The sequence below is a fragment of the Talpa occidentalis genome, unplaced genomic scaffold (assembly GCF_014898055.3).
Source record: "Talpa occidentalis isolate TD23 unplaced genomic scaffold, MPIMG_talOcc4v2.1 talOcc4.5, whole genome shotgun sequence".
In the NCBI taxonomy this organism is placed as follows: domain Eukaryota; kingdom Metazoa; phylum Chordata; class Mammalia; order Eulipotyphla; family Talpidae; genus Talpa; species Talpa occidentalis.
Window position 1 is genome coordinate 57,716,315 of NW_023604861.1, and position 13,310 is coordinate 57,729,624.

General features: G+C 37.6%; 2 long non-coding RNA genes across 3 annotated transcripts in view; one reads left to right on the forward strand and one right to left on the reverse strand.

Annotated features, from left to right (window-relative positions):
- Positions 1-86: 86 nt before the first annotated feature.
- LOC129146889 (uncharacterized) lies at positions 87-4,445 on the forward strand. The gene is made up of 3 exons (XR_008554237.1): positions 87-204; positions 718-821; positions 4,404-4,445. It is a non-coding gene; the product is annotated as an uncharacterized LOC129146889 (long non-coding RNA).
- A 5,496-nt stretch (positions 4,446-9,941) lies between these two features.
- LOC119259766 (uncharacterized) overlaps positions 9,942-13,310 on the reverse strand; it is an 89,760-nt gene continuing 86,391 nt past the window's right edge. For both annotated transcript variants that reach the window (XR_008554324.1, XR_005128553.2), the window contains one exon: positions 9,942-10,198. This is a non-coding gene — a long non-coding RNA (uncharacterized LOC119259766). The remainder of the gene's footprint in view (positions 10,199-13,310) is intronic.

Below are 13,310 nucleotides of genomic sequence, written 5' to 3' on the forward strand. Positions count from 1 at the left end.
CAAAGCCATCCAATCCATTTTATCACAGTAGTTAATATATATATACAAAGTCTGTTACTCTTCTTTTTTTGTTTAAAGATTTATTTATTTATGCTTACAAGAACTGGAGTACAGGCCAGAGGTGCTGGGGGTGAGAGGATTCACCAGAGACAGAGTGACTGAACAAGCAGACTGACTGAAATACACTGTTAAAGGGAGCAGCAGGTGAGACAGGAGAGATCTGCTGAGCCATGTGAGTCAGCTCCCTGACGGGCCTGGGGATCGAACTCCGGTTGCAGAGGCTGCTGATAACTTCACAGCGCTATACTTAACCCCTTGTGCCACCAGGGAGGCCCAAAGTCTGTTACTCTTCTGATTAAAATTCATCAGTTGCTTACCATTGCATTTGGAATAAAATGTCTCTCCAATTTCAGTATTGATCAGTACTGACCAAGCCCTGGCTTGGAAATTACCCAGAATCATCAACCTCCTTCCTACAAGAGGTCTTTGCACCAGCTGTATTCAGTCTTGGCTACTTTATTATCACTCAGGCTTCAGCTCTAATGTTAGTTCCTTAAAGAGTCTTAGCCTCACATTCTAAAGAATCCCACATATTCATAATACTGTCATACCACCGTATTTTATTTTCTTCGTAATACTGTCATACCACCGTATTTTATTTTCTTCATAGTACTTCTGCCCAAAATGATCTTTTTTTTGTTCTTATTTATTTCCCAGTCCCCCTATTCTAGAAGAGAACCTCCAAGAAAGGATGTTGTCTGCCTGTTCATCATTGTATTCCTAGGCCCTGGAATAGTAACTGGTATATTAGGAGGCATGCTGTAAGTACTTGTTGAATGAATTAATGAATGCATAGAAAGAAAGATGCAGGTCTGGATTTTTTAAAAACTATTTTCTTAGAAAATAATGGAAATACTGAATCCAGAACTTGTCCTAATTCCTGTGATGGTGTCAACATTGGGAGAATAAACAAAACTGCCAATCATACCCAAGAGGCAGATGATGATACCAATATGGTAAATGCAACAAGTGAGTCATTGGTATTCAAAGTAACATGAGATAAATAGTAGACTGTGGTTCTTAATCTTTTTAGGTTTCAGTCTTCATTAAGAATCAGATGAATATTATGAAACTGCTGAAGTAGGGGAGGCACATATCCATGTACAGACTGAATTCTACATGCAGTTTCATGAGGCACATAACTATCAGAAGCCCATGTTAAGAACTCTTGTCCACTCTAGGGAAATTTAAGTGTACCTCGTCCTACTCCTCCATTCATAAGAAAGGATATTCTAATGAGGATCAAGAATAGAAAGAAGCAGCTTACAAGAAATATGATTCTCAGACTTTTCATATACCACCTGAAGAATTTTGGGATAAGTTTAAATATTTTAAAGAGTCTGAGTTCTCAGAGTTTGTAGATATCAACCTTTATTTTAATTATTCTGATTGCACAGGATGTTTTAGTGCTCTCCCTACAGTATTTCCTAATATTAAAATCTGTAATTTATTTAGTATATTAAGGCCATATAGCTCTAATTTTAAAAAGTTTCTCCTACATTAACTGATGCCTATAATTGTCAATACACAATAAAACAAACATATATTATATATTAGAAATGTATTTATTTAATAACATATAACAAAATAACATATATTAGAAATGTATTTATTTAATAATTCTTAAACATAAATAGTAAATTTTTAACTAGAAATATTTAATGAAAATTATTTAATATGAACAAGGCTAGGTTTTTATATTCCAAAGATAAATAATGACAGAGCTAGAATTAGCAGGATTCAGATCAATTTTATTTCTATATTTTATTTTGTAAGTATAAGGGCTGTGAAACCATATTTACATAAATAGTTGATAACAGAAGGATTTTTTCCTATATCAATGCCTCTTAATTCTTTGAGCTTTCATAGCTACATGTTAAAAATCACATAGGAACAAAAACATATATCTGATAAGGAATTTTTATCAAGAACATATAAAGAACTCTTACAACTCAATAATAAAACAACAAATAACCCAATTTTTCAAATTGGCAAGGAATAGACATTTCTCCAAAGAAGACAGAGAAATGGCCAATAGACATAGAAAAAATGATCAGCACTATTAACCATCAAGGGAATGCAAATCAAAAGCACAGTATTTAAGAGAAAGGAAACCTTAGGTCTACATAAAAATGTGTACTGGAATACCCATAGCAGAATTATTCATAATAGCCAAAAAAGTGGAAATGATCCAAATGTTCATCAGCTGACAAATGGCTAAAATATGTCATATCCACATAGTAGATATACAGTGGAATCTGTATTCACTAATAAAAAGAGATAAAATTCTGGGCCTCCCTGGTGGTGCAAGGGGTTAAGCACAGCACCCTGAACTCAGCCTCTGCAGCATGAGTTCATCCTGGCCCGGCCAGGGAGCTACCCACATGGCACAGCAGACCTCTCCTGTCTCGCCTGCTGCTCCCCTCAGCAGTATATTCCAGTCAGTCTGCCTGTTCTGTTTCCCACTCTGTCTCTGGCGAATTCTCTCATCCCCCACACCTCTGGCCTGTACCCCAGTTCTTGTTTGCATAAATAAATAAATCTTTAAAAAAACGGATAAAATTCTGACACATGCTGCAGCATGGATGAACTTTGAAAACACTATGGTAAGTGAAAGAAGGCAGTCATGAAGACTCACATATTGTAGGATTCCATTTATATGGAACATCCATATAATAGCAAATCTGTAGACACAGAAATCAGACTAGTGGTTGCCAGTACTGTGGGGGAAGGCAAAGAAAGGGGTAGAGGGATTCCAAGGGTACAGGCTAAGAATACATAGGGTTTTTTTTTCGAGATGATGAAAATATTTTAAAACTGTTTAACATGGTGACTGTAGAACTTTGTGACTATACTAAAAAGCATTGAATTGTACACTTTAAAATGGTGAATTTTATGCTAGATGAGTTGTAGTTGTCTATTCCCCAAAATTATTTGTGGTGACTTACTGACAAATTCTATTATGTCTCCATTCATTTTATTGTAACAAGTATTAGAAAACACCTAACTTGTGAAGGGATTTTTTACCACATTTATTAAAGTAATTTATTTTCTCAATTTCTCGGAAGTATACAAAAACATATTATGTGACTATTTTATCTGCTACTCTCATTTAGAGGCACTTTTTTTACTAAACCTTGTACACTAGAAAAGAATTGGGAGAATTTATACCTTTGCCAATACAATTTTTTTCAATAAGATATTCTTTCTTATCACATGCTTACATATATTTTTCTCTGAATTTTAGAGCTACAAGTTTTTTATGGGAAAAGTCCACCATGTAGTATGATTATAAAAGTCAGGCAGTATAATCAGTATAATCAGTCAGGCAAGGCAGACTTTCTGTCAGGTAAATTATTTTCCGTTCAAATAAATATTAATATATTCTTTGAGGAATAGTATAAAAGTATAATGAAACAAATATTATAAGATAGATTATAGTTACATTCAAGACTTCAGTGATATAAATCTAATATAATTATTTACAATTTTTAATTACTTAATTGGTAGCAAGTAGTAAACCAAATGCTTTTTTTATTACTTAACATGTGACTTGAGCGATAAATTTTGGTGAAGGAAGAAAAGTAACGGAAGATATGATATTCTTTCAATAATGGTGTATGTATATAAATATGGTGAACTCTGGTGTCAGACTTTTGAGAAAAATTAGAATCAAACAAAAAGCATAAAGGACTCCATTGAATTTTGTTAAATAATAATTGAAAATGCCTTATGTATTTAATGAAAGCAAAAGGTATATATGCCTTAAATATAATTGATCTAATACTAGTATATGATTTAATTTTTTGTTAATAGAAAATAGGAAATATTAACATTTTATTCTATTTTTTTAAATTTATTTATTTATGCATGCAAGAGCTTGGGTATAGGCCAGAGGTGCCAGGGGTAAGAAGATTCACCAGAGAAAGAGTGGGGAGCAGAACAGGCTGATCTACTGAAATACATTGCTGAGGGGAGCAGCAGGCAGGGCAGGAGAGATACCTTCCCGGCTGGGGATCGAACTTGTGCTACAGTGGCCAGCTATAGCTTGACAGCACTGTGTCTTTAATCTCTGTGCCACCAGAGAAGCCCCCAAGATATTAACTGTTTATAAAATTAGATGATAATTGATCATAAAGCTCAAATCATGTCATGATTTGATAAACAGTTTCTCACTAGTTTATTGAATAATGTAGCTGAAAAAATTAAGTTTAACAGTGGGTTTTTCCATCCTATTTAAAAAAGGTTGTGGTACTAGAATACATTCCAATTGCATGGAAAAGAATTAGCATTACCAGTTTAGTCTACTTTGGCTTTTCTAAAGTTTTTTTTTTTTTTTCTAGTTAATGATGTGCTGCAGATGAGTATTGAGAATAATTGAAGAAACTGCTTATGTTTAAATTCATAAAAGAAAATGTTTACAGCTTTCATTATTTCTTACTGCTGCTCTTTTCACTTTGCACTCACAGTACTCCCCTTCTGCTGTGATGAATTCCTTGACAATAAAAGAGATCAAGAGGCAAAGTCTTTAAACAAAAAATGTCATCACTCTCACCAACTTTTTCTACCTATAATTCAGAACCTCTTATGAGGAGCCAAAATAGCCTTGTTTTTTCTCCTTACCAGAAATAATCATAAAACAAGGAATGCCAGAACGATCTGTGGGTTAAGTTAAGCAATTTCCCCTAAGGAGTAGGGAGGGGGTGAAAGGGGTGAAGGAGTGAAACAATACAAACTTCCAGTTATAAATAACTGTGTGCTTGAAAGATCTAAGAATATAGATCTTAAAAGTTCTCAACAAGAAAAAAAGTTGCTAAATATGTGCAGTGATGAATTTTAAATAGACTCATGGTGATCATTTTTCAATATTCATAAATATCGAGTCATGTTATACACCTGAAACTAATATAATGTTATATGTCAATTATATTTCAATTGTTCAAAAGTTTTCTCTGAATCCATATTTTATTGTTTTTGTGGTTGTTTTGCTTTAACCCCATGGCAAATCCCCATATTAACACTTGGGTTGGGTAAAAGATGTGAAATCAAGAGAAGATCTGATATAAATGAGGCATATGCTGAAGCAAATTGATTTTGGGAAAAAAATACTTGTAAAAGCTGAGAATCTGGAAATGGATACCCTTAAGATAAACCGTGTCTGTGTACCAATTGAGCATTTTCACAGAACAGAACCTTGGGCCACAGTTTAGACACAGCTGATCTAGAAATAGAAAGGCGAGCTTGCCTCTCTATAGGGGCAGGGAGCTTTTAAGCAGGGAGAGGATTAAAGGATAGGAATTATGCTTAATAATTGAACAAAGGCAAAGTCTTCTGTATGGATTCACTCTTGGAAGGCCAATCAGTGGATGGGATAAGATCAGGGAAAGGAAAGCTCAGAGCCAAGTCTAAGGCTTTTTCCAGCAGTAAACAGTATGCATTTTTCTCACTCACTTTCGGTTGCTTAGCCTGGCAATAGAAGAATGGACAGGTGTGAAATAATAAGAAATGCATATATCTGCTTCCAATTGTTGGCACAGAACTAATACCCTTGTAAATTTCTAAGTGAAAAGATCACTAGAATCATCTTTTGTTCTAATGAGGGAACTGTGGGTTGGGCTCCTGGATGGCTCCTGGATGGGGCCTGGTCATCAGAAAGACCACATCGTGACTAGAGGCTTGTGGTTTTTGGACTTGTTCCTCCTAGCCCTCTACTTCTCCAGAAAGGGGAGGGGGCCTAGAAACAGAGTTTATAATTTGTCATGCTTAAGTAAGGAAGCCTCCATAAAAATCCTAGTAGCATGGGGTTCAGTGAGTTTCTAGGTACCGGGCTATCCATGTTCAGCAAGAGTAATTCTGTAGGTACAGAAGCTCCTGCACTTGGGACCCTTCTGAACTTTATCTCACTTATCTCTTCATCTGGTTATTTATCTGTATCCTTTATAATATCATTTAATAAACTGGTGAACATAAGTATCTCCCTCAGTTCTACCAGGGCTCTCTAGCAAATTGATTGAACCCAAGCAGGGAGTCATGGGAACCTCCCTAGGATTGACATCTGAAGGGGGGGGGGCAGGGAAGGGCAGTTTCATGGGACTGAACCCTTAACCTATGGGATCTGGCTCTATTTCCAGGTAAAGAGTGTCAGAATTGAGATAAATTATAGGACATGAACTGGTGTCAGAGATTTGTTTGGTTGGGGAAAACTTTTCCAGGCTGGGGTTTAAGAATTGGAGATTCAGATTTGCAGGAAAAACATAAGAAAGTGATAAAGGACCCTGGATCTGGATGAAATGATGTTCCAAACAGGAGGCTGAGGCAGGATCTTAGATGTCAGAACAAGAGAACAAGGTTGGAGGGGACCAGGGTGTCCTTCAGCCAATCACTTAATCTACTGGAACCCCACCCCCACCTTCTTCATCTGTAATGTGGATAATTACAGCACCAATCTTACTTTCATAGTGTTTGTGAGACATGAATAAGATCATTCATTTGAAGAAACAGACTAGTGTCTAGCAAGTAACTCCTCTAAAGGAAGAGGAGGAAGATAAGAAGCTGGAAAGGAACCATAGGGAGGACAGATAGAGAGAAAAAAAAAGGGTGGAAATGATGACTGTCTCCAAATAAGGGAAAATCAAATTATCAGAACTGGGTCCCAAGTCAGGGTCTTGTCTCTGCCTTGTTGCAGATCCCAGCTTTTCAAAAGGCAAAAATGTGAACAAAGAGAATCAAAGATAATTTCCACCTTTTTTGAAGTCGGTTGCTTAGAATTTGTTGTTTGGAACTCTGAATTTTCTTGCTGACTCCAATATGCATTGGTGGCTTTCAGGCATCCTCAAGTCCCTAATGTGTAAAACTAAGGGTCCCTTGGCATAGAACTATAATGTATCTCCAGAAGAATATCTTTTTAAGTCATATCGAGGAACATCAGATAAAATTCTTTCATTTGCCTTCCTCCCCCTATCCCAGGGCTTGCCTGGCGGCAGGTACAATCACCTCCTTAGACCTAGGAATCCAATGGAAGGGTGCAGGGATTGTCCTCAGTGAATCAGAGGACAAGACCTCCAGCAAGGGCCGCAGCTCCCATTTCCTTTGCTCTTCCAGTGTGAGGGACTAGCCATCCTGCTTGGTCTTCCACTGGTAGCCTCTCATGTTTATGATCAAACCAGTGTCCTTTTTATGACCCATTGAGTAACAGAGAACAATCTGTGGATTTTCTTCTACTCACCTTGCTGAAATCAAGCACAAGACTTCTGCAAGGTTTCTCCCTTAATCTTGCTCTGCAGCCCTCCCCTCTCCTCTCTCACCCATGCAGGCTTAGGCTAAAAATAGATTTTCATGTATACAAAGGGCTGAAGTCAGGTTCATTCATCTACTTATCTATTTTTGTAGACTAATTTTTTTAGAGCAGCTTTAGGGTCACAGCAAAATAGAGCAGAAAGTATAGCATACGCTTAGGCCCCAGTGCCCATACATGCACAGCCCCCACCAAAGTGCAATCAATCAATGAACCTACATTGACACATCATTATCACCCAACGTCCATCGCTTCCCTGGGGTTTACTCTCTGTGTTGTACATTCTATCGGTTTGAACAAATGTGTAATGCCACATATCTCCCATAGAGATAATTTCACTGCACAAAATTCCTGTGTTCCACCTATTTATCCCTCTCTCCTCCCACCCTGAAAACCATTAATAGTTTTACTTTCTCAGTAGTTTTCCCTTTCCCAGAATGTCATGTAGTTGAAATCATACAGTATGTAGCCTTTTTCAGATTGTCTTTTTTCGCTTAGTAATTGACTTTTAAGAGTTCCCATGTTTCTTCATGGTTTTGATTGCTCATTTGTTTTTTTTTTTGTTTGTTAGTTTATTTAACAAATGCTCATTTCTTTTTTAGCACTGAATAATATTCCATAGTCTGGATATACTACATTATATCCATTCAGTTACTATAGGGTATCATGGTTGCTTCCAGATTTTGGCAGTTATGAATGAAGCGTCTATCCATGTTCAGGTTTTTATGTGGATGTAAGTTTTCATTCTTTGGGTAAAATACCAAGGGGCCTGATGGTTGGATTATATGGTAAGAATATATTTATTTTTTTAAAAAACTGCCAAACTGTCATCCACAGTAGCCTTTCCATTTTGTATCCCCACCAGCAATAAATGGGACTTAGTTACATCTATATTTCAAAAGAAAACCTACTCTCCTAGAATTTTCTGCAGAGGAACTAGGAGGGCAGCATAGGATGAAGTGGGAGAAAGAACCGTCCTTAGGAAAATAGCAAACATGAGGATGAAATAGTGAAAGAAAAGAGAAGAAGAGGAAGAGAGTATACATGTCTGTTCCTTTTTTGCTTTCTTTTTACTAATAACCCATGCTGCCTCAAACTTTCCCTAATGCTAATCTTGGATTGGACTGAAGTAAGAGACAAGGATATGACTGAAGAGGTCTGCTGCTAGAAGGGCAGAGGAATTCAAGTGCATTTGTTCAAAGGAAGTGGTGGCTTTCAAAAAAATGTTTGTCAACTGAAAGCATAAATGAAAATGTAAGCTCAGTTTGCTATTCATGTGTCTTAATTCTAAAGTCCTTAGTTCAGCTCAAGGATACTCAGACTACTTCACAGTTCCATAGACACTCTCTAGTCATTCTTTCTTCCAGCAAGTATGTGTTCAAAGCCTGCTAGATGCCTAATGTGATGAACTCTTGATTTTATCATTAGAGCAGCTTTAGAGCCATTGGCTCTAGGGTACAATGTACAATAAAAGAAAAGGAGTTGGTGTGACAAGGTTTTGGCTTAAAAATAAAGGTCAGGACTATGCTGAGGTTCTAGGGTGACCAATTAATGTGGTCAGTTCTGCTGTAAATCTTCAACATTACATAATATTTAATAGAATGTATAAAGGAATGAAATGGGACCTATAAGGAATGAATATTGCCCATATGAAGTAGTGAAATGAGGAGAGAAAGGTGAACTATCATTTAGGTAAAATGTTTTCTTCCTTTAGAAGAAATCAATCTTTAACTCTCATATATATAACTACAGTTGCTATATTAAGAAATGGATATTTTGTGTCTGTGGCAACTTTTGAGGATAACACATTTTTCTACAAGTACCTGCTTTCAGTTCCATTTCCACCTAAAATTATACACATGAAGATAAATAATTTTGTTAAGAGATAATGAGATCATCTTTTCCTCAAGAACCATGGCTAGGGCCTCCCTGGTGGCGCAGCAGTTGAGCACTGAGTTGCGAAGCTGCCTGCAGCCTCTGCAGCGCTGGTTTGATCCCTGGCTGCCAGGCGAGGGTCCCACATGGTGGGCAGACCTCTCCTGCTGCGCCCGCTGCTCCCCTCAGCAGTGTACTTCGTCTGTCTGCCTTTTCTGCTCCCTGCTCTGGCTCTGGTGAATTCTCTCACCCTCCCGCGCTTCTGACTGTACCCAGTGCTTGTATAAATAAATAAATAAATGAATGAATAAATAAATAAACAAATAAATAAATAAATCTTAAAGAAAAAAAAAAAAAGAACCATGGCTAGAGGTCAGTGGTTAATAATCAAAAGTCTAATGTCACTGGAGTCCTGGTAGAATAGCATGTGAAACTCTCTATGTCTGATGATGCTTTTAAAACCTTTTCATAAGCTTCAAGGATCAACCCAATATAGCCATCTTATATAGGAACCAATGGTAATATATGCTTAGGCCCCACTGGCATGGCTTTAGGAAAAGTATTTCATATTCTTTAAATCTATGCTGCTAGTCCTTTTTAAGCAAAAACCCAGCTTTCCTCTTCAATTGTATTGTCCCAATTATCAAACACAGTGCAAGGATAAAGAGGGAGTTCAGTAATGACAAGTAAATAGGAAAATTAATTGAATCTTAATATATTTGCAGAAGAGTTCCAGTGAAATAGAGCAGAAGAGTCACATACCCATGGTTCGTCCATCAATAGAATTTACTTGGTAGTTAATGTTGGAGACCAGAGAGATCAAGACAAATGCTTGTTATCAATGATGCCTCCTCTTCACTACTGGTTAGGATCTGGTTAATTTCCCTCAAGAGCAACAGATACCATGGGAAAGAGCTTTTGTGCCAATCTACTCAACATTATTCTTTTTCATCAACTGTCATTCTGTCTCTAGGGGAAAAAAGCAGAAACAAAAAACTCACACTATGAGATAAAAGAGTGTATTGACAAAAAGTTCAGAGGGAGTGAATAACAAATGGAAGTCCTAAAGAGAAACAGAAGGAGGCCAAGATATTACTGATAACCAAAGCAGTATAACCCAAATTTTGATCTGTTATATGAAACCTCTGAAAAATTTAACTTCTAAGACATGCATATTTACTTTTAGCATATAAAATTCTAAGGAATATATATCTTATAACATATGTACAAAGATTAAGTATTTTTAAATAGCTGATTCCTGTTTAAGGTTAGTGCAAAAAGGAGCTAGAACCTATACTCTTGAATGAAATGATGAAGGAAGTGAAAATGTGATGTGGTTTCCTCACTGGTCTTACTTCCCTCAGCCTTGTTCCCTCCAAGACATCCTTATCATTGCACCAGAGTAATCTTTCTAAAGTTCATATCAGTTCATATTGCTCTGAAACATGGTCTTTGAGAGCTTTCTCTCTCTAGAATTGATATGATACCCATCATCTGACCTATGCCTCTCTGTACCATCCATCTCCCACCTTCTACTGCCTCAAATCCACTGGCGTTGCCTCAGGTAGAATTATTTTAGGTTTACATAACAAAAAATTATGTTTGGTTATTAAAAAAAGGAAATATCAGCATCTATTCAGACTTTGGTTAGGTCATTGGCCCCAACACTCTACAGTCCCCTTAGCTCTATGTGATGTCCTTATCCTCTAGTTGGCTCCCCTTGAGGCAACAAAATGGAAACTAGAAACTCTCAGGTTTCCATACTGCCCTTCCCATGTGAGCACATCCTCTCGCAAACCAAAATCTGATTGATTGGACATATTCAGTCCTGAACTAACATCCCTGAGTAATGCCATCAATGATTTACCTAGGTCTGGAAGACATGCTTCTCTAAGAACTATGACAAGGGAATGGATTATGTTGACTGTCCAATCAAAACACATCTCTAAAGTTCTGAGTTAGATCAATTGTGCTCAACCCCATGCCTGGGAAATTTGGAGGGAAGGAGAGAATGAATGATGAATATGTATCTTCAGAATCCAAACAATTGCAATTCCTTTTGCTTTTCATTCCATGGTATACTGCTCTTCCCTTTTTCTGGAATGTTATTCCCCACTTCATCTGTCTGGTAAACTCTTACACCTCCCTCAACCCCAGCAGAAGCTATTCATCTTCATTAAGGCCTTTTGGGATCCCTTACCCGAAACAGAGTAGATTATCCCCTTCTATGTAACATTCTTTTTTTTTTTTTTTTTAAAGATTTATTTATTTATTTATACAAGCACTGGGTACAGTCAGAAGTGCAGGAGGGTGAGAGAATTCACCAGAGCCAGAGTGGGGAGCAGAGCAGGCAGAAGGACCGAAGTACACTGCTGAGGGGAGCAGCGGGCGCAGCAGGAGAGGTCTGTGCGCCATGTGGGACCCTCCTCCGGTGGCTGGGGAGCAGCCGGGGATCGAACCGGCACTGCAGAGGCTGCGGGCAGCTTCACAACCCAGCGCTCAACTGCTGCGCCACCGGGGAGGCCCTTATGTAACATTCTTATACCCAGTACAGACTTGAATTATCATCTCACCCCGTTGTTGATCAGTTATTTGTGTAATAGATTAGTCTTCCCAAAGAGAAGTTTAACTCTTGAGTATGGTACCAACTCTATATTTTTAACCCTACTCTTAAAACTTAGGAAATGACCAGAGCATATATGGGTATCCTTTAAATAAGTTGTGAGTTTTGTTAAGTATACTGGTCATCAAGTTGTGTGCTCTGCATGTAGGTGTGACCTCCTCTAATATCATAAGCTCAAGAAAAAGACAGGTCTTCAAAAAAGTCACTGGACTTAGGTCACTTATTAAAAGGTTCTTGGTGTTCTGGATCTGTATTTAGAGGATCTAGGCATTATTAGTTGCTAAAGATATCCTCAGCCATATGAAGATAATGAAGGAACTAGGCAAGGGATTTTCCTATAGGTACCTCAATCATGTGGTAACCTGGGGTATACTTAATGCTTATGCTGTCTTTACTATTCTAGAAAGGAGAGCATGCTCTAAATACTATTTCCTCTCATCACAGCTCCAAGAAAAGGATACCACTTTTTACATCACAACTTACAGTATCTGAGGGTGAAGTAATGAATTAAACATTTGCGAAAAATGAAATAAAATTCTTATCACTGGGAGCAATTTTAAACATATTCTTGGTAGCCATGGTTTGTATAGCAGAGAAATATAGGAAACAATTGTGAAATTTCAGGGAAGCTAATGTGAATTATTAAGTGGGAAGTGCTCAGCAATAGCATTGATCATAGTAATGCAGATATCCTAGAGTGCTCGAAATTCAAAGATGAGAAGGTATTGATGTGAATATCTGTTATTTAAGTGACAAAAACAGCAAAAGACAGGCTCTAAGACCTTAGTGAAGTCACATGTAACTGTAATAATTAGAACCATTAATAAATACTGGACAGTATAGCATAAATTATAAATCTGTGATGGCACTGTAGCAACATGATTTGACTGATTACTGAGGGAGTGATCAGTATGGAATGATATTCATCTGGAAAATCTCTCAAAGGGGGTGAGTCACAGATTTTTGAACAAGAGGCTGACATAATGTAGTACTTGAAAAATATTATCTTAGCAACCTCACAGAGACTGAACTGATTGAGGGGAGCAGAAAACAGGGAGACCAGGTAGAAGGCAGTAATGCAGATGAGGTAATAGGAACCTGGACTGGTGTGTGGGCTGTGAAATGGAATGGAAATGGTCTAGAGAAGGCAATGCAGCAGATTGTATAACACTGTGGACTTGGCAGGCAAACTGACTTGAGCTCCAAGCCTGGCTTCATCACTGACTAGCTGTGTTACTTAGGTAACTAACCTACCTGTTTGGAGCCTATTCCTTCATCTGTAAAATACACTAGTGGGTTTTTGTCGTCTGCTGCTGGACAGATACTGCTGTCCAGTATCTGAACATCCTTCCTAATTTGAGTGAGTTCCAATGTAAGCTGTTCCTCTGCCAGCCCTGGCAGCTAGGATAAAGCGCACATGTTCTGAGCAGGGCAGGTTAATGCTCACCCACTTCTCTG